Here is a 23,173-nt window from a genome sequence, read left to right as displayed (position 1 = left end):
TCATCACCTTCAACATGTAAATGGCATGCATTGTAATTGTAAATTATTTATGTTAACTTTTGAACTATATATAACTTATTATTCATTATATATGTGTACTTACTATTATTTGTATATGTAAGCAACTTTTTTTTTTGTATTGCGTTTGGGAATATTTATATCTATATCTATATATATATATATATATATATAATTGAATTCTTGTATCTAATATTATTTTTGTATATAATAATTAATAATATTATTATTAGTTATTATAATAATAAAATTATTAATTATTATATTTAATATAATTGCTGGAATTACAGGGTATTATTATTGCAGGTTTTTTTTTAAAAATATTATTGCACGATTGAAAAAAAAAACGAAAAAAAAAAATTATACAAAAGGCACCGGTTAGGCAGGAACCGGTGCCTAAACTATCCACCACCCAAAAAAAAATGGCGGGAGAGCAGTATTAGGCACCGGTTAACCGGTGCCTATTCTACCCTATGGCACCGGTTAACCGGTGCCTATTAAACCCTATGGCACCGGTTTTGAACCGGTGCCAAATAGGGGGTTTTTGGCACCCCTCAAATAGGCAGCGGTTCAAACCGGTGCCTTAGACCGGGTTTGAACCGCTGCCTAATGCGTTTTTTCTACTAGTGAATTCATATTTTTGAACAGCCCATTGATTAGCCTTGATGTTTGGTAAAAGCATAGTTTTAATTTTAGCCCAAACCTTTTTTATTTTATTGTTTTATTATTTAGTTTTGGCCCAAACCTTTTATTTATTTTTATTTAATTATTTTATTATTGTAGCCCAAATAATAATAAGTCAGAAAAGGCCCGAAATTATCAATCGGCACTTAAAATGTCGAATGAAATTAGGGTTAAAAATGTATTTAGACGGAAAAACAGGCTGGAAATTCCCGCGCCACGGCAAGTACCTACCGTGTCACGGGAATCCTTCCCGTCTAACGGTGGGATTTCCCGTGACACGGGAAGTTTTCCGTGACACGGGACATTCCGTGTCTTTTCCGCGTAAACCCTTAACGTGTTTTCTTTCCTATTTTCTGAAAATTTCCCGCGTCACACCAAAAATATACCGTGTCACGAGAAAGTGTACCGTCTGACGTTGGGACTTCCCGTGTCACGGTACAGTTTTCCGTGTCACAGGATACTTTTTTTAGGGTTTTTATCATTTTAGGGTTCCGTGTGCTCCCTCAGCACATTTTCCCTATAAATACCCCCTCATTTCTGATGAACGGGGCACCGAGGAATTCTCTGATTTATTTTTCTTTCTTCTATGATTTAGCCTAAACACTAGCCTACCCTTTTCTACTTCAAAATTCCTTTTTCAAGTACTCAAAGGAGTCCATACTTTACTCGGGGTTCTGTCCTTAAGCCAAGGCGTGAAAGGTAGAACTGTTTGAGGGTTTGGCCCCAAATCAACTCTACTTTATTTAATTTAATTTAATTATTGTTTTATTATTTCCTTGAAGTTACTCACTCGTTTATTATTTTGTAGTTGCAAACAAACAGAATCAAAGTAAGAATCATGTTCCTTTTATTTCTATTATTTTTCTAACGATTTTATGTTGTTGGAATTGTGATTAAATTGTTACCAATATTAATGTTTATTCTATTATATTTTTTGTTGATCACCATATTGCATGTTAAAGGGAATATGTAATTGAAAATCACGCCTAATAAGATAATTTGGACAACCGGTTTAGGTTTCTTTTAATCTTGTTAATTAATTCAAGTGATCACTAATATTTTAGAATTATGTGTGCATTAATATTCAACCAATTTAGTCTAATAATAGTTTGGAGCAAATTGAATTTTTGTTTGTATGCCTTTGAGATCACAGGAATTGTTTTCAATATAAGAATCAAGTAGAGGCCAATACGGGCGAATGTAACTCCATGACTCACTTCGTACCATCATCCCTGATCCTCCTTTCGTGGTTCCGAACCATTTGGAGTTAGTAATCTCATGGATTATGAATGGGGTGTAACCTTCACGGGTTAATCGTTGTTGCCTATCGTTGTCCCTTTATCGTGGTTGCCTTTTATGATCCGTGAACTGTTTACAAGTTCCTTAAAAACTTGTTGGAGGCTCCCTACTTTCCTTGTCCCTAGTCGTATACGTCAATTCCCACTTCCTAAGAGTGCCAAGCATATTCACACATGCTTTAACGTAGGCGCACTTCGAACGACGCCTACAATTTGGCAACTCCACTGGGGATAATTTTAAAGGCTATCCAACCATATAAAATTTGGATAAACTAATTAATCCTAATTGGTTTAGGAATTGGATTAAATCATTTGGACCCTCCACATGATCATTGGGTCGTAGGTAAGGTGGGCTTAGGTTCGGTTTGGGCTCGGCTTAATAATTTGGCCATAACTTATTCGTTATAACTCGGATTTGGGCTTATAATATATCATTGGAAAGATATTTTAAATCCCCACACAACTATTCAATCATTGGTCCTAGATTATGGACCAAAATAAAATGGATTAAACGTTTTATAAAAAGGACATGAAACGAATGACTTTAAAGGATACAAAATGAATTATTTTGGGTTTAAAGGCACGAAAAGAGGAAAATAAGTGAAGGTTTGGGGAAATGGGCTAGGTATTGGGTTGGTTTATGAAAATATGGATTTGAATATGGATTTAAGCACTCCAAGATTAAATACTCAACCCGACCAATAATGGCGGTGAAAGGTTGTTCATCATCGGGTTTGGTTTTCGGGAGACATTTTTAGGTGTCTACAGAAGCCCCACTTTGACTGAGTTTGTAGAATTGTCAATTTTGAAAACGATAGTCAAAGTAGTCGATAGGGGCGGAGAATGATTTAAGACGTTCTGCGATCCTAAATCACTCTGTATACGCCGATACCTGCAGAAAATGTTAATTCCACAGATAAAAGAGTAAATGGATAGAACGCTTATCTGACACCAGTGTATCGGTGACAAATGAGTTTGGTATTTTCCTATGCTTGAAGGAATCCACTGGATGACGGTTGTTGAAATGCTTTCCATGCTTGAGGAAAGTCGACAGATGAGTTTGGTAGCTTTCTAAGCCTGAAGAAACCTACCGGATGACACTTTCCATGCTTGAGGAAAGTCGACATATGATTTTGGCGTTTTTCTATGCTTGAAGAAATCCACCGATAATGCTTCCCATGCTTGAGGAAAGCCGACAAAGGAATTTGGCGGTTTTCTATGCTTGAAGAAATCCACCGGATAATACTTTCCATGCTTGAGGAAAGTCGACAGATCATGAGATTGCAAGTCTCTTTGTATCGAGAACCTTGTGTCATGAAATGATGGTGGTTCGATTGTCCCCGAACGTGGGTTGTAGATGGTCCAATTGTCCCTAGACGTGGGCTGTGGTTGGTTCTCTTTTCCCCGAACGTGGGTTGTGGTTGGTTTGCTTTTCCCCGGACGTGGGCTGTAGATGGTCCGCTTGTCCCCGGACGTGGGCTGTAAATGGTCCGCTTGTCCCTGGACGTGGGCTGTAGATGGTTCACTTGTCCCCAAACGTGGGCTGTAGATGGTCCGCTTGTCCCTGGACTTGGGATGTAGATGGTCCGCTTGTCCCCAAACGTGGGCTGTAGATGGTCCGCTTGTCCCTAGACGTGGGCTGTAGATGGTCCGCTTGTCCCCGGACATGGGCTGTAAATGGTTTGCTTGTCCCCGGACGTGGGCTGTAGATGAGACCTTCAAAAATAAATTTGCCAAGGGACTCGTATATATTGTGATTGACTTAACCACTGACTTGACCAAGTTTGGCTTGATGTGACATGACATGTGTATAACTTGTGATTGTGTGTGTCTTAAGTGAGTGTGTGCACTGACACAAGCAATTAAAAATTCAAAAGCAAAAATTTTTCGTCATTTTTGTCATGAGTGGAGGGTACCGACTTTCTCCCGAGAAAGAAAGACATGCAAAATGAAGTTTTGTTTTCGAACTTCCCTCGATAAAAATTTTGAAAAAGTTTTTGAACTTCCCCAAAAGAAAATAATGAAAAACAGAGGAAGTTTTGAACTTCCTCCTTAAGCAAGACGAAATGAATCGTATGGATTGAATTGCTTGTCTTGAAAATAATGTATGCATGATGAATGTTCTTAGGCTAGGAGGCTAAGGACAATTACATCATGTGACACGATAGATGAATGAACTTAGGTCATGGAGCTAAGCATCATATATGGTGTAAAGAAGCGATCTTGAACGTCACTTAGGTCTAGAAGCTAAGCTCGTATATAGATGAAGTGATTATGAACGTTGCTTAGGTCAAGGAGCTAAGAACGATATGATCTGTATTATTACAAATCATTGATATAGAAATGTTACTCAACACATTATGCGATGCATGAAACGATGAACATTGCTCAGGTCAGGAAGCTAAGCAAGTATACAACGTTTCTTCTAATGAATGTTATCTTGAAAGATGATGAAGCATGCGCGGTAGGGAAACAATATTTCATGATAAAGGGATCTTAAAGGGAAGGATGATTGATATGGATATGGATATGGATATGGATGTGTGAGTGAAGTGTGTGAATGTGATACTAAGGCTGGCTGCAAGGGTTGTGGCGATGGAAAGAGATGTGAGAAGAGTCAAAGATGATGACTCTTTAGGCTAGGTAGGCTAAATGATGTGGGCTCAAGCCCCCAAGGCTAGCTCTAAATGGGTAAGTGTAAGCATTGGATATTCTTTGACTCGATCATGCATGGATATGAATATGAATGTGCAGTGGCCGCACCTCGATGTGAGGTTGCCTACGTATCCGTTAGGAATTAGGCCGAACGTAGCTCTAACCGAACTTGCACAAGTGTATGTACACCTCAAAGAGGTCTTTCAAGGGTTGTAATGTGGTTAAGCTGATGGTTTAAGGAAGAAAGGGGTAAAAGGCTCATGACCCAAGAGAAACCCTAAGACGTGTAATTGTGAATTGGACTTTGCAAGTTTTATTTTCAACATTTTTTTGTTTTGAATTTCTTTTTTTTTTCATTCTTTTGAATCAATGTAGGCAATCTCAGATCATGCGGTCCATCACTCACTTAGCATTCATGTTTCTCAGGCACGGTACCAAGCACTCGATGAGAGACGCAATTTGAGACATGTTCATATCAAAGACATTGGAACACTTGCCTTTAGACATTGTTTTATTGTTGTTTTGTTGCTTTTTTTTACTTGCTTTCTGAATGTTATTGCACATCTTCCGATTCCAGGGTTGAGTGAATGTGGGTTGAAAAAATGAAGGACAAACGTTAGACGAGGCTCAAATTGGTTGACGAAGAAATGGATATGTGATTAAATGGTTAATGGGGAATGAATGGGTTGCAAAGGTGCCTCAAGTCATTGGTGTACCTTGTGTTTAGTTCGCCAATTTTTTTTTTTTTCTAATCACATGATCGAATGTAAGAAAGAGATGCTCATTTATGAAGAAGGTAAGAAATGTGACAAATAGACACATGGATAAGGAGAACCTATGCTAGACTTTTTAGGGGAAAGGGTTTGAAACAAAAGAAGAAGAAAACATGAAATCTTGGTGAGAAGCTTGTATCGTGCTTTGTCTTCGTGGTTGTTTATGAGTTACTTCTTGCCGCCTACTGAGGAAAAAAGTTTCTTGTTGTTGATGCTTTGATTGGAAGGAAAGAAGAAAGGAATAATGACGTTCCCCTTATTCTTCCAACTATTGCCTATTGATTTTAGACTCAAGTACTGTGTAAGGACGAACTCTAATGCATTAACTCAATACTCGGATTGGAAAGGAAGAGTGTATGAAACAATTTTGAAAACTTATGGGAAATACTCCACTCATTCCTATTACGACGGAAAGCGATGCATGCATGGTCCTAGTATACAATCATAAACAATATAGTGCATTACTCGAAGACAAAGTGTGTGCAATGACTCAACATGTGTGATTAGGTGAGTTTATTAAGACTCGTGATATGATCGCATGGCTAGACATGAGGACGTTGTGAAAAACAAAGGACCCAATGACTAAATAGCACGGAAGACTAAAAGACAAACTAACTTGATTAATTTTGTCCAATTTTAATGTTTATGCTATTTGGTGAAAACGGTCCATTGGCAATCGTTAATCATAAATAAGATAAAAAACAATCAAATCAAAGAACAAATGTTAAGGTTAGTACAAAAAATAATTAGAAACTAGGAAGAGGACTAGAATTCTAGAAGAGTTAGGACTCATGGGTATAAAAAAATAAATAAAAAAATAAAAAAAAAAATCTATAATCCTATGTTATATGAGTTTACACGGATTAAAGGACTTGGCTAAGACTAGCTTGACACGATTTTTTTTTTTTTTTTAAAAAAAAAGGTAACGCTAAAAAGACACCTAAACTGGACAGGATGTAGTATATATATTATAACTTTTGATCTGTGACTCTGATTGGGACGAAACCAGTTCCAAATGAAAGATAAAACTCGGGGCTACAGATCCATAGGTTACACGACAAGTAACTCTCTCTAGAACTCCAGTTATGACCAAAACAAGTTGACTCTTGTGCATTATACGGGAATAAACATCCAGGTGACTCAAAAATTAAAAAAAAATTATGACTCGACTCTAATAATAAAAAAAAGGGTTTGATAAGAGAAAAAAAATTAAAAAAAAGTCAATAAAAAAAAATGCACATAAGCATATTGTCACGTATGATGCAATGAAGTTCGCAACCTAAAGTCAAGTTCTATGTTCGACTATGGTCAAGCTTTTAGGTGTCAAAGGGTACCATGGTTAAGAGTTTGGACACGTTAGCAAGGCAGCCTCCCTTGAGGGTGTATGCCAATGGGCGGTTCCGCGAGTTCGTGATGAAATCGAACTCGACTCCATGGTTTGGGTGGATTTAAAAAAACTCGGATGAACCCTTATTGCCATGAGCGTTTTCGGGTTGATAGAGCATAAATCCCCCGGGCTAGCCACATACGTAGAACACGTACTATTGTGGCAAAATAGGTAACCTAAAAAAAATCATATGCATATGTGACAATGCCAATTAAATCTCAGGAATACAATTCAAGAATCTTTCAAGTCTCATCCACTCATCTTAATTAAATACCGATCACTCAAATCGATAAATAACCAAGAATCCTCCCCAGTGGAGTCGCCAAATTGTAGGCGTCGTTCGAAGTGCGCCTACATTAAAAGCATGTGGTGAATATGCTTGGCACTCATAGGAAGTGGGAATTGACATATACGATTAGGGACAAGGAAAGTAGGGAGCCGCCAACAAATTTTTAAGGAACTTGTAAACCGTTCACGGATCAAAAAAGGCAACCACGATAAAGGGACAACGAAGGCAACAACGATTGACTCGTGAAGGTTACACCCCATTCATAATCCATGAGATTACTAACTCCATATGGTTCGGAACCACAAAAGGAGGATCGGGGATGATGGTACTAAGTGAGTCATGGAGTCACATTCGCCCGTATTGGCCTCTACTCGATTCTTATAGTGAAAAATGATTCCTGCGATCTCAAAGGCATACAAATAAAGATTTAATTTGCTCTAAACTATTATTAAGCCAAATTGGTTGAATATTAATGCAACACATAATTCTAAAATATTTGTGATCACTTGAATTAACAACAAAATTAAAAAGGAACCTAAACCGGTTGTCCAAATTATCTTATTAGGCGTGAATTTCAATTAAATATTCTCTTTAACATGCAATATGGTGATCAATAAATAATAGAATAACATTAATATTGGAAGCAATTTAAAAATAAATTGTTAGTCAAATCAAATATAAATAAACTAATCATGATACTAGCAATATAAAAATAAAATAAGAGTAATTAAATTAATTAATTACTCACATTCCGCGCGTTCCTTTAAATTGCTACATCATGAATAAACTGTTAGTAACTTCAAAACAAATTAAAATTAAATTAAATTAATATATATTTTATTTGGTCCAAACCCTCAGTTATTTATACCTTTCACGTTTTGGTTTAAGTATAGAACTTGGGGTATTGTATAAACTCCTTGGAGTGCTTAATTAGGGGATTTATTTTGAGAAAATAGGATGGCTAGTATTTAGGCTAAAGAGGGAGAAGATAATTATTTTATGATCAACCTTGTTGATGTTCTAAAAAAGGGGAGATATGACCTCTATTTATAGAGAAAAAAGAAGGGTCGAAAAATTAAGATAAGATCCGAATTAAATCGGAATAAAACTCGATAGATAGCAGTTTTTTGCGGTTGTTGTTTTTATCATATCTTTTGATCCAGAAATCGGAATAAGATGAGTAAGATATCGTTGGAAAGCTCTTGAAGTTTAATTTCTAACCCAATTAAAATTAGATAAAAATATTTTGTAAAATAAAAGATATAGCTGAAATAGTTAGACGGTGTCAGTTTTGGATAGAGTTTGATATCTTATTCATATCTTTTCTGTTATAGCTCGGAATTGATATTATAATATATCATTGGAAAGATAATTTCAAGGTCTATCCAACCATATAAAATTTGGATAAAAAATATAAGACACGAAAATAATATCCATCTATCTTTGAACGTCTTTCAATTCGGATATAAATAGGATTTTCAAAAAATGGAGTTTTATTCAATTTCAAACTATTTAATCTTATCTTTTCAAAAAGGATAATTAAGATATTTTTGAAACTTATAGAAGCTTCTAATTAATCCTAATTGGTTTAGGAATTGGATTAAATCATTTGGACCCTCCCCATGATCATTGCGTCGTAGGTAAGGTGGGCTTAGTTCGGTTTGGGCTCGGCTTAATAAGTTTGCCATAACTTATTCGTTATAACTTGAATTTGGGCTTATAATATATCGTTGGAAAGATCTTTTAAAGCCCCACCTGAATATTCAATCATTGGACCCAGATTATGGACCAAAATAAAATGTATTAAACATTTTATAAAAAGGACATGAAATGAATGATTTTAAAGGATACGAAATGAATTATTTTGGGTTTAAAGGCACGAAAAGAGGAAAATAAGTGAAGGTTTGGGGAAATGGGCTAGGAATTGGGTTGGTTTATGAAAATATGAATTTGAATATGGATTTAAGCATTCCAAGATTAAATACTCAACCCGACCAATAATGGCGGTGAAAGGTTGTTCATCATCGGGTTTGGTTTTGGGGAGACATTTTTAGGTGTCTACATCCCCGAACCCTTATTTGGTTCTAGACCTTATGGAGTTGACGATCTCTTGGATCGTTAAGGGGTGTAACCTTCATCCTATGAACGGTTTACAAGTTCCTAAAAAACTTGTTGGCGACTCTTTTGCTCTATCTTCTTCCCTTTTGGACGCCACCGTACTTTAGTGTATGATCACAGTGGGGTTCGAGCTAGTGGGATTAAGGCTTGAAATTATTCCCTACAGTTTTTTGGCGACTCCACTAGGGAGGATTTCTATTTTAATTCCTGAATTTATTTCGGCAATGATTTAGAATGAGTGGATGAGACTCGAAAAGTTCTAAGTATTTCATGTGCGTAATTTTGATTAACATTATTGTCATATGCATAAAAAAGATCTCATTGGAAAGACCATCCGTAATGAGTTAAAACATAGGATTTTACACGTAGGAAATTTGAGGAATGTTTTTCATAATTAGGACTGAAATAACACCGCGTGAAAGTGTAAAATTTTATCGAGCACAAAAAGCTGCTGAGGCATGTGGGAAGTAGCGTCAGGGGCCAGAGCATTGGCGCCAACATTTTAGTCGTAGCGCCAGACGCTAGTATTGGTGCTAGGAGCTACAGTTAAAAGCTGGCGCCAGTCTCTGTTTGCTGGCGCCAATTTCCCCTAATACCGAGCCAGAAATATGCGTTCTATTTTCGACCGGTTTTTCGTATTGTTTGCTCGATCCTACTTCCTGATTGAATTTTTTTCTCACTTTTCTGAAACCCATATGTGTTCTACATATGGACATAACCCTCTGGGAATTCATGCTCCATCTACCCGATTGAACGCTCCGTGCAACAAAGGGTACATCCGAGATGTTGAATTCACCAAACCATGGAAGCGAGTTTTTTTTTTCTAAAACTCGCGGTGTCCCATCCACTCGCGCCAACCGTTCACGGTTAGGCTTCCGCGCGGTGCATCCGAACAATTAACCATGGACCCTCTATTGACTAAACCATATCCCGAACTTTAGAGAACTAGAGCCATGGTTAGGTTGCAATCGCATTGCATCATATTGTGTCTACTTGACTAATTGTGCATTATTTGTTGTGCATATATATTCTATGTTTCTCTTAACCGTTTGTTGACTTGTGTTGAGACTAAATAAATTAATGACTTAAAAAACTTCGCCTAATTAATTATTTAATTAATTAATTTGAGTCAATAAAGTCTAATATTTTAATCGGAATTGACCTAGTACGACTTTAGGCATACCCCAGTTGACTAATAACACCGAAATCAGTCCTAGACCGAAGCTCCAATATTGGCGCCAAGGTCTGAGCTGTAGCGCCATATTATGGAGTGTAGCGCCCGACGACACCTCTGTCGTCTGGCGCCAAGCTCCACATTGCGACGCCAGTCCTTTCGTTTGGCCTACAGTTCGGATTATTGGTCGAGTCATCACCTAGGGTCTAATTAATCAGTCTCCTGTTTAATTTGGTAAATTTTGCTGTCAATAGTATTTAATTAAATGATCGAGTTTAGGCACTAAGTCCCATGGTCTTACACAAGAGTCCTAGCATGTCACTTACACTCAACGCACACACCAATACACATACTTTGACCATGTTTAAGAGAGTCTTGTGTGCGCGTTTTTCCGTCATTTTTTTAGGGGGGTAAGTCGGATATTAATCCTCCAATAAAAAAAACTATACTTAGTTCCCTAAAAGTATGTACATTATTTTTTCCAAAAAATATGCACCCTTTTCTTTTTTCTTTTTCTTCCAAAAAATAAACCGTAAAGTCAAGTTGATTCGAGTCGAGTAATTAAAACGCAAAATGGTTTATTTACAGCCCGTGGTCAAGAAAGGAAGGACGATTAATCAAAGACAACCTCTTCATACAAGTCCAACTTTTCGACAAACCCATAGCTTGTAAGAGGAAAGATAAGGTTATAATGGCAACACAAGAAGAAGTCAATGATCTTAAGAACCAACTGGCTACCGTGACTGAGACACTGAAGCTTCTCGCACTTAAGATCGATGATCCCGTGAAGCAACAACAAATGGACCTCATGCAAGAGAGTTTAAGCAAGTTGTCTAGCGACTACAAGTTTCAAGAGCTTACATCACAAGGGGTCTCGGTGGACAAAGATCTTCTTCCGCAGAAGTTTAACGCCAACGACATCGCAAAATTCAGAGCAACTGACAACCCATACTTTCATTTAAGAGCATTCGAAACCATAATGAGTATTAAGGGTATCGATAAGAAAGTCTCCCCCTCTCTATTCTCACTATCTCTCGAGACCGTTTGCCAACAATGGTTCTTTTCTCTCGAGAAGGAAAAAACCTTTACCTGGGAGTCAATAGTAAACGCTTTCGTTGATAGGTACAAGTGCAACATTCAAGTCGAGACTGATCACAGGGAACTTGTAATCCTCAAACAGAAAGAAAATGAAGGCTTCACCTCTTTCTTTAACTAGTGGAGAGAAACCTCAGCTAAGATGATTGAGGTGCCAAGTGAAAAAGAATCTGTGAGACTGTTCATAAAAAATCTCCAAGAAAAATATTCCAAGCATCTCAAATATCAAAATAATCTCCATACTTTCAAGGCCGTTTATGACATTGGGATCAATATTGAAGATGACTTGGCTAGATTAAAAGCTGCCAATATAACTCCTACAGTGGCTGGAAAGGAAAGAAGAACGACAATCCTTCTTCTTTCAAAACCGCCCACTCAAACAATGTGAGCACCTTTAATTTAGGAGAAGTCCTTGCTATGAACAACCAAGGACAGAAGAAACCATTTAGGAGGAACTTCACTCATATTGGCATGAGTTATGACACCGCGTTTGATCGATTAAATGAAAAGGGTATTATAACTCCTATTGGACCATTTGGGGACCCACCAGTTGAAAAGAGATCAGCTAATTGGAACCCCAATGCACACTACAAGTACCACCAAGGTAGGGGTCATCTTACTGAAAATTGTTGGAAGCTTAAGGAAGCTATCCAAGACTTGATCGACAACAACAAACTGTCGTTGCCCCCTGCCAGTATGAAGCCAAGCATTGACAATGCACCTCTAGCTCACACCCTGGCTATCTCCGATGAGGAAAACGAGGTTGACCCCTCCTCTCTCATTAGACCTGTCAAAGAAATCAGTGCCATAGAAAAAGAAGAGGAGATCTTTTTCGATGTCAAGGATAGTCTTCCAGAACCGGCGAATAAAGATGATATACATGTGCTCACACTGTCTATGGGGAGGTATCACAATTATTACGTGAAGCTCTCAAAGTTATGAACGAACTCCATAAGAAATATGATGAGCTTCCACTTCCGAAAGATAAACCTAAAAGAGAATCCACACTAGTGAGAACGACTTATGAGGCAAAGTATTTTCCCTTACAAGTCATTGAGAGACCCAAGAAGAGCAATAGAATCTACACTCTAATCGGGATCCCATATGCGCAAATGTTCGAAATTCTCTCCGAGAGTGACGAGATCAATCCTCTCGAACCGAGACCATTCGAATCATTGAAAAAGGACATATAGATATTACTGTCAGTATCATCAATCAGGGGGTCACACTATAGAAAACTGTTTCAAGTTCAAGGATTTGGTACAAAAAATGATTGATGAAAAGAAACTAGTCCAAGCCCAACAAGAAGAAGATGCAACCATTAATGGAGTTTAGGACAGTGATGAAGAAGATGTCTATCTAAAGGACTTAGTAGAACTTCCGCCTTCTGTGTCATACACCACAGATGACATTTGGGCTGAAGAAGACTCATCAATAGACGTCCTCACAAGATCTGGGAGAATGCAACCTCCCGTTTCAACACAACCTATACCAACCACACAACAAGTTCCTCTACCTATCCTTAAAGACGATGACATTGTTAAGCAGTTTAAGAAGACAAAAGTTGAGATGAATGTATGGAAACTTCTGGCAACATCTCAAGAACATAGGTTGGCTGTAATGAATGCCTTGGGCAAAATCGGGATAGACTCTGACACTACTCCAGAGGGATTAGCCAACTTCCTCACAAGTGACCTTCCAAGCCCGATTAATCTGATCACCTTCTCTAACAAATATTTACCTCCAGAAGGTGACAAGCACTACAAGGCATTAAACCTCACAGTAGTTTGCAAGAGGATGAATGTTCCTATGGCTCTCGTAGACAATGGATCAGCCATCAACGTTTGTCCACTTAGAACCGCAAGGATGCTCGGCATAAGGAACGAAGATTTAACTCCGTCTACACAAGGAATAAGGGCCTACGACAACACTCGTCATCAAGCTCTTGGCAAGATTACCCTAAATGTAACGGCAGGAGCAATAGAACATGCTACTACTTTCCAAGTAGTAGACATCAAAGCTTCATTCAACTTATTGTTGGGGCGCCCTTGGCTTCATGATCTAAAGGCCGTCCCTTCATCTCTCCACCAAAGCTATAGTTGGAGGAATTCCAATCACCATCGATGCTTCGCCAATGAGAATCAAATCTATAGAAAATCCAATTATTAATGTGGAACACGACGAGGATGATGAAGACCTATGGGGCTTTAATGAAGAAGTCTCCTTAATCCAGGAGGATGAAAGGACCCCTCTTTGCCATGACCCCCATTCAATCATGATTGTCAATGCCATGCTGAAGAAACAAGGATACTTTCCTGGGATGACCCTAGGAAAGAAGAAAGGAACGGAAAAACTGCTGGAGTTACCTGGCCTCCCTAAGTTAGACACTTTCGGACTTGGTTTCGAACCGACTCGGAAAGATCTCAAGCGAGCCCAGGAAAAGTCGAAAGCACGTAGGGACGCTTGCATTCAAAAGAAAGCAATTCTAATGGATCAGTACCCCCTTACGCTTACTGGTCAGTTCATAAAAGAAGGAGAGGACTATCCCTGCCATGAATTTCCCCATCCATTTGTTGTAAACGGCATACGACAACTGGGATTCGAGATTTTCTTGGATTGCTATTTCACTGATGAAATCCCAACTCCCGTCCACAAGGAGAAATCACCCCCATGCTTTGACTTTAACGTCATGGGAATACTGTTTGGGCGAGAAAAGAATGGGCCAACTTATAAAGAGGATAACTCCTCGCTCATTCAAACAGTCCTACAAAGTGAAAGCTTCGATCCCTCGAAGCTAATTACTCCAGCTGAAGGATCACTACAAGGGTGGCGCAAGACTATCAGGGTGACTACTCCAAGTGGAAGGAAGATATCCATCTCGACAGGGCAAGGACCGATGTTTGAAGAGTCGTCTGAGTTAGAGTCCGAGTCAGAGTCTTTCCCTTTAGAATCTTCTATGTCCTTAGTAGTAACACCTCCCCCTCCTATTGCTTCTCCTAGGATAGTTAGTGATCTAGTCCCTGAGGACATATCACTCTTTGATGTAATGATCTCAGAGTACAATAATATTTCTCATTCTCCTTACTTCTCGTGTTCTTCTCTAACCCAAGATGACGAGCATTGCTTAACTAACAATGAAAAAGACAAAGAAATTATTACAGCAATGGAAACACTCGAAAAGAAAACACCGGTAATTGAAGAGACTGAAACGGTTGATATATCGAATGATTCAACTCATAAAAGAGAAGTTAAAATCGGATTAACATTGAATAAACAAGAAAAAATCGATTTAATTAACTTACTTAAAGAATTTATCGATGTATTTGCTTGGTCATATGAAAATATGCTAGGAATTAACAGAGAAATAGCTCAACACACTATACCACTAATTCCAGGAATGAAACCTGTAAAACAAAAGTTGCGTCGAATGAAACCCGACTTAGCACTTAAAATAAAAGAAGAAGTTCAAAAACAAATAACTGCAGGTTTCATCAAGGTATCCAAATACCCCGAATGGGTCGCCAACGTCGTCCCAGTTCCGAAGAAAGATGGAAGGGTAAGGATGTGTGTCGACTATCAAGATCGAAATAAGGCAAGTCCAAAGGACGACTTCCCTTTTCCACACATCGATATTCTGGTAGATAACACGGCAAATCACGCGCTTCTCTCATTCATGGATGGGTACGCAGGTTACAACCAGATTCTCATGGCAGAAGAAGACATGGAGAAAACAACTTTTATAACGCCATGGGGCACTTACTGCTACACGGGAATGCCATTCGGATTGAAAAACGCGGGTGCTACTTACCAACGTGCATCAACTGCCTTACTCCATGACATGATGCATAAAGAAGTCGAAGTATATGTCGACGACATGATTGCAAAATCAAAAGACCGTCCAGGACATCAACTGGCCTTAAGGAAATTTTTCGAAAGGCTAAGAAAATATAACATGAGGTTGAATCCATCAAAATGTGCTTTTGGAGTCACCTCAGGCAAGCTCTTGGGATACGTCATAAGCTCTAAAGGAATAGAGGTAGACCCAACCAAGATTAAAGCAATCATGTCAATGCCACCGCCCAAGACTGAGAAACAGATTCGAGGATTTATTGGCCGATTGCTATACATAAGTAGGTTCATATCAAAACTGACGACAATATGTGAACCAATCTTCAAGAAGCTCAAGAAGAATGTACCAGTAATATGGGATGACGAGTGTCAAAAAGCCTTTGAAAAGATCAAAGCCTATCTCGCAAATCCTCCCGTATTAGCACCAGCACTTCCCGGAATACCTCCTAGGTTATATTTGACAGTTACCAAAGAGACAATGGGAGCCATGCTAGCATAAGAAGTAGAAGGCAAAGAGAACGCAATCTATTACCTAAGAAAGATGCTCAAATACGAAACACGCTATACACCGCTCGAAAAATTGTGCCTCGCCTTGGTGTGGGCCACAACTAAGTTAAGACATTACATGTTGGTGCATACCATTTTCATAGTCTCCCGATTAGATCCACTCAAGTATCTATTCGTGAAATCTACAGTCAATAGACGCATATCAAGATGGATAGTCAATCTAGCCCAGTTCGATGTAAGGTTTATGCCACAATAAGTTGTTAAAGGATCCGTGGTGTCAGACTTTCTAGCAGATTTTCTAATAGAAGACTCGACGCCAATATAAGACAATGAATTTCCAGATGAAGACCTAATGGTTACTGAAGATGATACTTGGACCTTGTATTTCAACGGAGCCTTAAACCAAAAGGGATGTGGCGTTGGAGTACTACTAGTATCACCTAAAGAAGAGTACGTTCCAATCTCAATAAAGCTTGATTTCGACGTTACCAACAACGCTGCTAAATATGAAGCATGCGTGGTAGGCCTTGAAACAACTTTGGCATTGGGAGTAAAGAAGTTAAGGATATTCAGAGACTCTTCTTTGATTATCAATCAGATATCTAAAAGGTGGAAGGTAAGGAGCGAAAGTCTAGCCCCTTATCAAACCTATCTGGAAACTCTTACTGATCAATTAGACAAGGTAGAATATACATATCTACCTAGAGAGGAAAACCAATTTGCCGATGCTTTGGCAAGATTAGCCTCAATGGTTAGGATTCCCACGGAAATTAAGCAAATGCCTTTAACTATAGAAAAAAGGCACAAACCAGCATATATCCAGGCTATAGAAGACGACGAATTAGTCCAAGAAGAAGAAGAAGAAGAAGAAGAAGAAGAACCGTGGTACACGGACATACTCAATTATGTCACCAATGGAGAATACCCTCCTCATGCTGACAAAAGAGCAAAACGAGCATTAAGACTTTTGGCTTCCCAATACGTACTCATAGATAACGAGCTACATAAAAGGGTACCTAAAGGTCGAGCTCACTTATGTGTAGGAAAGATGGATGCACAAAGAGCAATGAGAATAGTTCACGAAGGAATCTGTGGCACTCATGTAAACGGCAAAATGTTAGTCCAGAAAATAATACGAGAAGGATATTATTGGACTACAATGAATAGGGATTGCCATCAATATGTAAAAAGATGCCCTAAATGCCAAATTTACGCCAATTTACAACATGTCCCTCCATCTTTGCTCTATACTTACACATCCCCATGGCCTTTCTCTACATGGGGAATTGACATCATTGGCAAAATCACTCCCCCAGGAACAGGAGGGCATGAATTTATTCTAGTAGCAATTGATTACTTCACAAAGTGGGTCGAAGCGCAATCATATGCTAAACTCACTGCAAAACATGTAGCACTCTTTATCGAGAGAAATATTATCTGCCGATACGGAGTCCCACATGAAATGATAAGTGACAATGGAACTCATTTCAAGCCGAATGTGAAGAATTGCTACGAAAGTACGGCATTCAACATCATCATTCTTCCCCTTATAGACCTCAAGCAAATGGAGTAGTCGAGGCAGCTAACAAAAATTTAAAGACTATCATCGAGAAAATGACTGAAAATTATAAAGATTGGCCTGACAAACTCCACTTTGCATTATGGGGTTACCGCACGTCAATCCGTACATCAACAGGAAATACGCCATTTTCTTTGGTATATGGGATGGATGCCGTACAACCTGTCGAACTAGAAATACCATCTCTACGCATCGCGTTAGAGAGTAAGCTTGATGAAGTTGAATGGACTAGGGCAAGATACGAAGAATTGATTCTACTCGACGAAAAACGACTAGAAGCTCTACATCACACTCAGTGTTACCAAACTCGTATGGCTAGGCATTTTAATAAGAAGGTCAAGACAAGAAATATCAAAGTAGGAGATTTGGTATTAAAAACACTAAGGAAAAATGTTAGACCCAAGGGGTAAATTTAGACCTAATTGGTCTGGACCCTACATTGTCAAAACAATCCTGTCAGGAGGTGCAGCAAAACTAACTGATATGGATGGCAATGAATTCTCAAACATGACAAATCTTGACCAACTTAAGAAATACTACCCATAAGTACTTGAGTAGGATACTCAAGAGAGCTACGTCCGGCCTGATTCCTTAAGAAAGGATACGTAGGCAACCCTTTACGTGTGCGGCCACTCTATTTTTCGACATCGTCGCGTCCCAGAATTAATTAAAAATTCAGCAGAAAATCGGCGAATTATCAGCGTCGCAGAAAAGTACCTGGCGCCAGCCAGCAACCATCAGTGCCAGCCAATGAAACTAGCGCCTGGCGCTAGACTCAAATGATAGGCGCCAAATGCCAATAACTGGCGCCAGTTCGGAAATAAACTCTGGGTGAATTTCGATGTTTTCGGAAAATTTTCGACTTCCGTACTCGAAGAATTTCTGGAAAATAATTTTTTTTTTCGGTTTTCATTGCTTTAATAAAATAAATTTAAAGTAAAAAATTTAATTAAAAGCTGAAATTTCATTAATAAAATAAAATTAAATTACATTATTGATGGAATTTAGATAAAGCCGACATAAATTAACTTTAAATAAAAAATAACAAACTAAGTCTAATAAATTGAAGGATAAGCAATGCTCCTAATCTTTCTTTTCCTTTCTAGCCCTTTTCCAATTTTTGTCTGCTTCCTCCTCTTCATCCATAACCTTAGCTAGTAGGCACCCTTTAGAGGACCTACATTCAATTTTAGAGTAGATAGTCTCCCCTTCAGCTAACACTCCATGCTTCTTTTCCACCCAAGCCTTTTTATCTGTGGTGTTAGCTTTCCTTTTCCCTTTATCTTTGGTAGAATTTTTCTTCCTGGGCATTGCAGGTGTTTTAAATTCAATTCTTGCACCTAGGCGTTCCTTGGCAGGAATCACCCTGTCACCCAGACGACTCTTCACATCAGTTTTACCCTGATTTTTATTCGAATCCTTCAAAGGTTTCTTCAACAACCACTTCTTCACATCATCGGGTAAGGAAGGAGGAACCTTTTGGGTAATCACTTCCCATAAAGGTCTAGCACCCCAGTAAGCATCAAATCTGTCTACTTCTTGAGAAATAGGGTACTCAAAGGGAGGACGAAGATCCCCGGAAGGAATATTCTGAAGCAAGCCGTATTGTCTTTTTACCCTGCAGGGATAATAATAAGTCACACGAGACAAGCATGGAAGACGGCAGAAAGGTTGCTTGTTAACACCAACCATCCTTTCTATTTTCCACCATGGGACGACCCACTTGATAGAAAAATCATGTGATTCGAAGACTTTTCTCCATCCATGGCGCCCAATCTTAGGGAATCGTTTCTTCCTTCTCACAAAGCAATTAGGTGTATACTTCTCAATATCGTCCGGAGGGCTAATTAATCCTAGCCTTTCCATTAGCCACATCTGCAAAATATTGCAATGCAAATAAATTATTATTACAATACAAAAATATATTTTTTTGATTTCTGTAATTAAAAATATTATTTTTCTACCTGTAGTAAAATTGGAGAGCCGCGAAAAGGTGCTTTAGGGTCCCTTTTTAATTCATCTAGACTAATCATAGTCTCTCCAACTATTAATGGCATTGGATTTCTCCCTAATTCAATTTGTTCTAGTACAGTGGTTATAATTGATTGACCTTCATTATATTTACCACTACTAAGAAAAAATTGGTTAAGCATGCAAAATATGAACGCCCTTCTTCGATATATATGAAAAGATTCAGAAAGAGGTTTATCAAAATAATGGCGTGCAAATTCTTTCAAGTTAACTATGTTGCCATCCACTATTTTTGATAAATCCCTTTCTTTTAAATTAAAGAAGAGCTCAAAATCCTTATAATAGTATGCATCTACTCTAGGGATTACTAAGAGGTCTATTGCAGGGAAGCCTAAAATAGCACCAAATTCCTCTGGCAAAGGGCTAATCTCATCATACCCTATTCTGAAACAATGAGTATTAACATTCCAAAATTCTAAAGCGGTATGTATGAAGTCTAGGTCAAGATCTACCTCTTTGATGCCATAAATTCCCCCCCAAGTGAAATAAATCTAATTCTTTTCTGTCTCTAGCATTAAGAGATCGACACCATTCATGAGTGTATTGGGTGAAGGTTTTGGTGACTAAAGACATGATTATTGTTTTTTCTAAAGAAGAGAATTATTTTATTCGCTGGAATTATGAGAAGAATCGGCTGGGCAGGGGGCTATTTATACACAAATTGCGAGGAATTTTAATCAGAATAAAATACGGCATCAGCGTCAATTGGCGCCAGCCGCCAGCGCTTGGCGCGACATGCCAAGTGTAGCGCCTGGCGCCACGCGCCATAGTGTGGCGCCAGCTGGCGCCAAGTTGTCACATAAGGCCCGCGTGATTAACTTGCGTTTTTAATATTAAACTCGAGTCGGTTAATGACTTTATGGCTCCGTTTATTTTTCCTAAACATCTTTTTTATCCTTTTTCTTAATTAATTAAAAATAGCTATTATTTTTAATTATTAATATTCTTTTTTGGAATTTATTTTAAATTCCAAACACCCGACATTTTATTCGAATTTTTCTTTTATATTTTTTCTTTTTGGGGGAGAGAGTCGGATACCCTCCATCAATAATAGAAATGACGGAATTTTTGCGCAAAATTGTTTGTCACACTGAGTCGGATACCCTCCATCAATAATAAAAATGACGCAATTTTTGCGCAAAATTGTTTGTCACACTTTTCATGCACACACTAACATACACATAATAATAAAAATCAAACAAACTCATAATAACATAAATATACAAAATGTGTCCATAAATAATGAGTCTAAGGCAAAGTTCTAGGAAAAGTCAAAATAAAATATACACAGGAACAAACTACGGTGCCGGAGGACGTATGCCCATCATATCATAAAAATGCGCTGTACGAGGAGTCACCTCTCCAGCAGCTCCAACTCCAGCTCCAGTCTCCGTAGGGGGAGGAAGACTCAATGCGGGACCACTCCAGCCAGGATCAACCTGAGGCTGAGGCCGCAGAGGCTGCTGCGATGACGAGCCTATCTCGTACATCCCACCACCTCTGAAAGCCAAGATAGCCTCTCCTACCGGTGCAGCGTGAGCACTCTCAGAAGAAGATCCCGAACCCTCTGCAGCGTCAGCACGTGCAGCCTCAGAGCGACCACCTCTACCCCCTGACGACGTCTCGAGCTAGACCTCGCTGGATCCCTCCGCCCCTCAGGTCTCGTGCGGGTGTGAGAAGCAATAGGCTGGCCCTGCAAAAAGAATTAAATAAGAAACAAGGTAAAATTGAAGCAGCAATGCAAAAATAATGAGTAAAGAAAGGTTACCTCTCGGATGACGTCATCCCGACGGCAAGTGGCCGCATTCCTCATCCGGACGAGCTGGCTCTAGAAGGCATCTATGCATCGTGCCATCGCCGAAACCACCTCGTGTGAAAACTGTCAAAAAAATAAGTCAGTGAATATGCATGATATATGAACACAAAATTCTGAAAAAAACTAGGCTTACTCGAGTCTGGTGGCGAGGAATCGACCGCTCTACGAAGCGCTCGCCCTCGAGAGCCGGAGGAATTATCTCCTCGATCGGCCCATACATCCCCTGGTAGTGGATGGACATACGGGGTGGCACGAACTCAGCAGCACCGTCCTGATAAAACAGAAAAAAAATCAGTAAAACATTACTTGGGGGCTACTTAATGGAAAGTAAAAGCTGAAAAAATCTTACCCTCACATCCTCAGCCGGTACGGGGGCTGGAGCTAACAAAGGTAGTAGCTCCTCAGCACAACACCGCCCGAGGATCACATGGGACCGCCAAGGGGTACCAGCTCCCTCAGACATGCTCGACGACCGCGCCTCGTCGAATATATGACGTGGTTGAGTAGTAGGATCGTCGAAGACATCAGAAGAATGCTGTCTGGCAACCCTCTCTTCTAAGTACGCGATCGCTCTATAAGTCCCCAAAAAATAGCGACGCTCAGCAGAATACTGTGCGGCTAACCCAGGGACTATCCAACCGCCCCACGGCCGGTATACCACCTCAGGCCCCTATAAAGAGCATCAATAAGGCAAGAATATATCTAAAGCACCGCGGAAAAGCAAAATAAACAATAAAAGTCGTACCGAGATGATCCAGTTCCGGACATGTGCAGTAGACATATCCACATGATGGCCGCCCCAAGAGGCGCTCACTAGAAATCCCCGCGGCGATGGTCTCGCCGGCGCAGCAGAAGGAAAGTACTCGTAGAACTAGATCTACAAGGAGATTAAAAGTGTGAATAAATGCTAACTAATATGTAGAGCTAAACTTTATAGGGAATAATGTTTACCTCTAAGACCTTCCAAAAGGCAGACAAAACGACGTTTGTCCCAAAGGACCGGTGTCGACACGAGTCCCTCAGCGCACGAACGAAGTCAGCATAGGCCACGCTGGCCCAGTCATAAGTCCCAATCCTGTGAAGATCAAGGACAGCAGGAAGATAGTAAAGCAACGCCCTACTACCTTTGTCAGGGGAGAATGTCCCTGACAACAACATCAGTACAAAGATGCGCACTCGCTGCTCTCGAGTGGTCGCATCGTCAAGAGCCACTGCTAGTGTCAAGCGGCGAATTCCCCTAGCGCTAAACTGAGTCGTCTCGACCTCAGCTCGGGCTCGAATAGTGATCGACCCCAACAGCTCCTCGACCTCCGACGAAAAGACGTCGATTCCACTGTCAAACGGCAGTGGCACAGAAGTGAACTCCAGTCCTGTGATGAGACTGAAGTCCGTAGGGGTGACCATCATCTCGCTCCAGGGGAAATGAAAGGTGTTGGTGGTGTCCCAGAAGAACTCCACCAAAGCGCGCACTACATGGTGACCCCCGATGGAGGCAATCATAGCCTCGGAGCTCTTGAACAGAGTAGCTAGTCCGCAAGACTCCCATAGGAGCCTCGTCTCAAGATCCCTGGCGATGTACATCCTGTACAAATCGCCTAAACCATCACAGCCGGAGTCATGATGCCGCGTCCTCCCGGGCGTGATGCCCCGTCTCACCCTCTCAGAAATGTGGTAGACAAGGGCGAAGAACAGGGTCCGCTCATCCTACTCCGGAAGTCGACCAAGCGAAGTGGACGGCTCGGCGTCGTCCTCCACGGGCTCATGCTCCCGTCTAGTGTTTCGGGACCGTGAACTCGAGCCTCGCTGTCTAGCCATGCTACATTGTGCAAAATCATCATAAATTAAGGTTCTATAGTATCTAATGTTCGCCTAGCCGCATGATACTATGTTCGCAAAAACA

The sequence above is a fragment of the Chenopodium quinoa genome, unplaced genomic scaffold (genome assembly GCF_001683475.1).
Source record: "Chenopodium quinoa cultivar QQ74 unplaced genomic scaffold, ASM168347v1, whole genome shotgun sequence".
In the NCBI taxonomy this organism is placed as follows: Eukaryota; Viridiplantae; Streptophyta; class Magnoliopsida; order Caryophyllales; family Amaranthaceae; genus Chenopodium; species Chenopodium quinoa.
The sequence above is the reverse complement of the archived record's forward strand: the minus strand, read 5'-3'. Positions refer to the sequence as shown.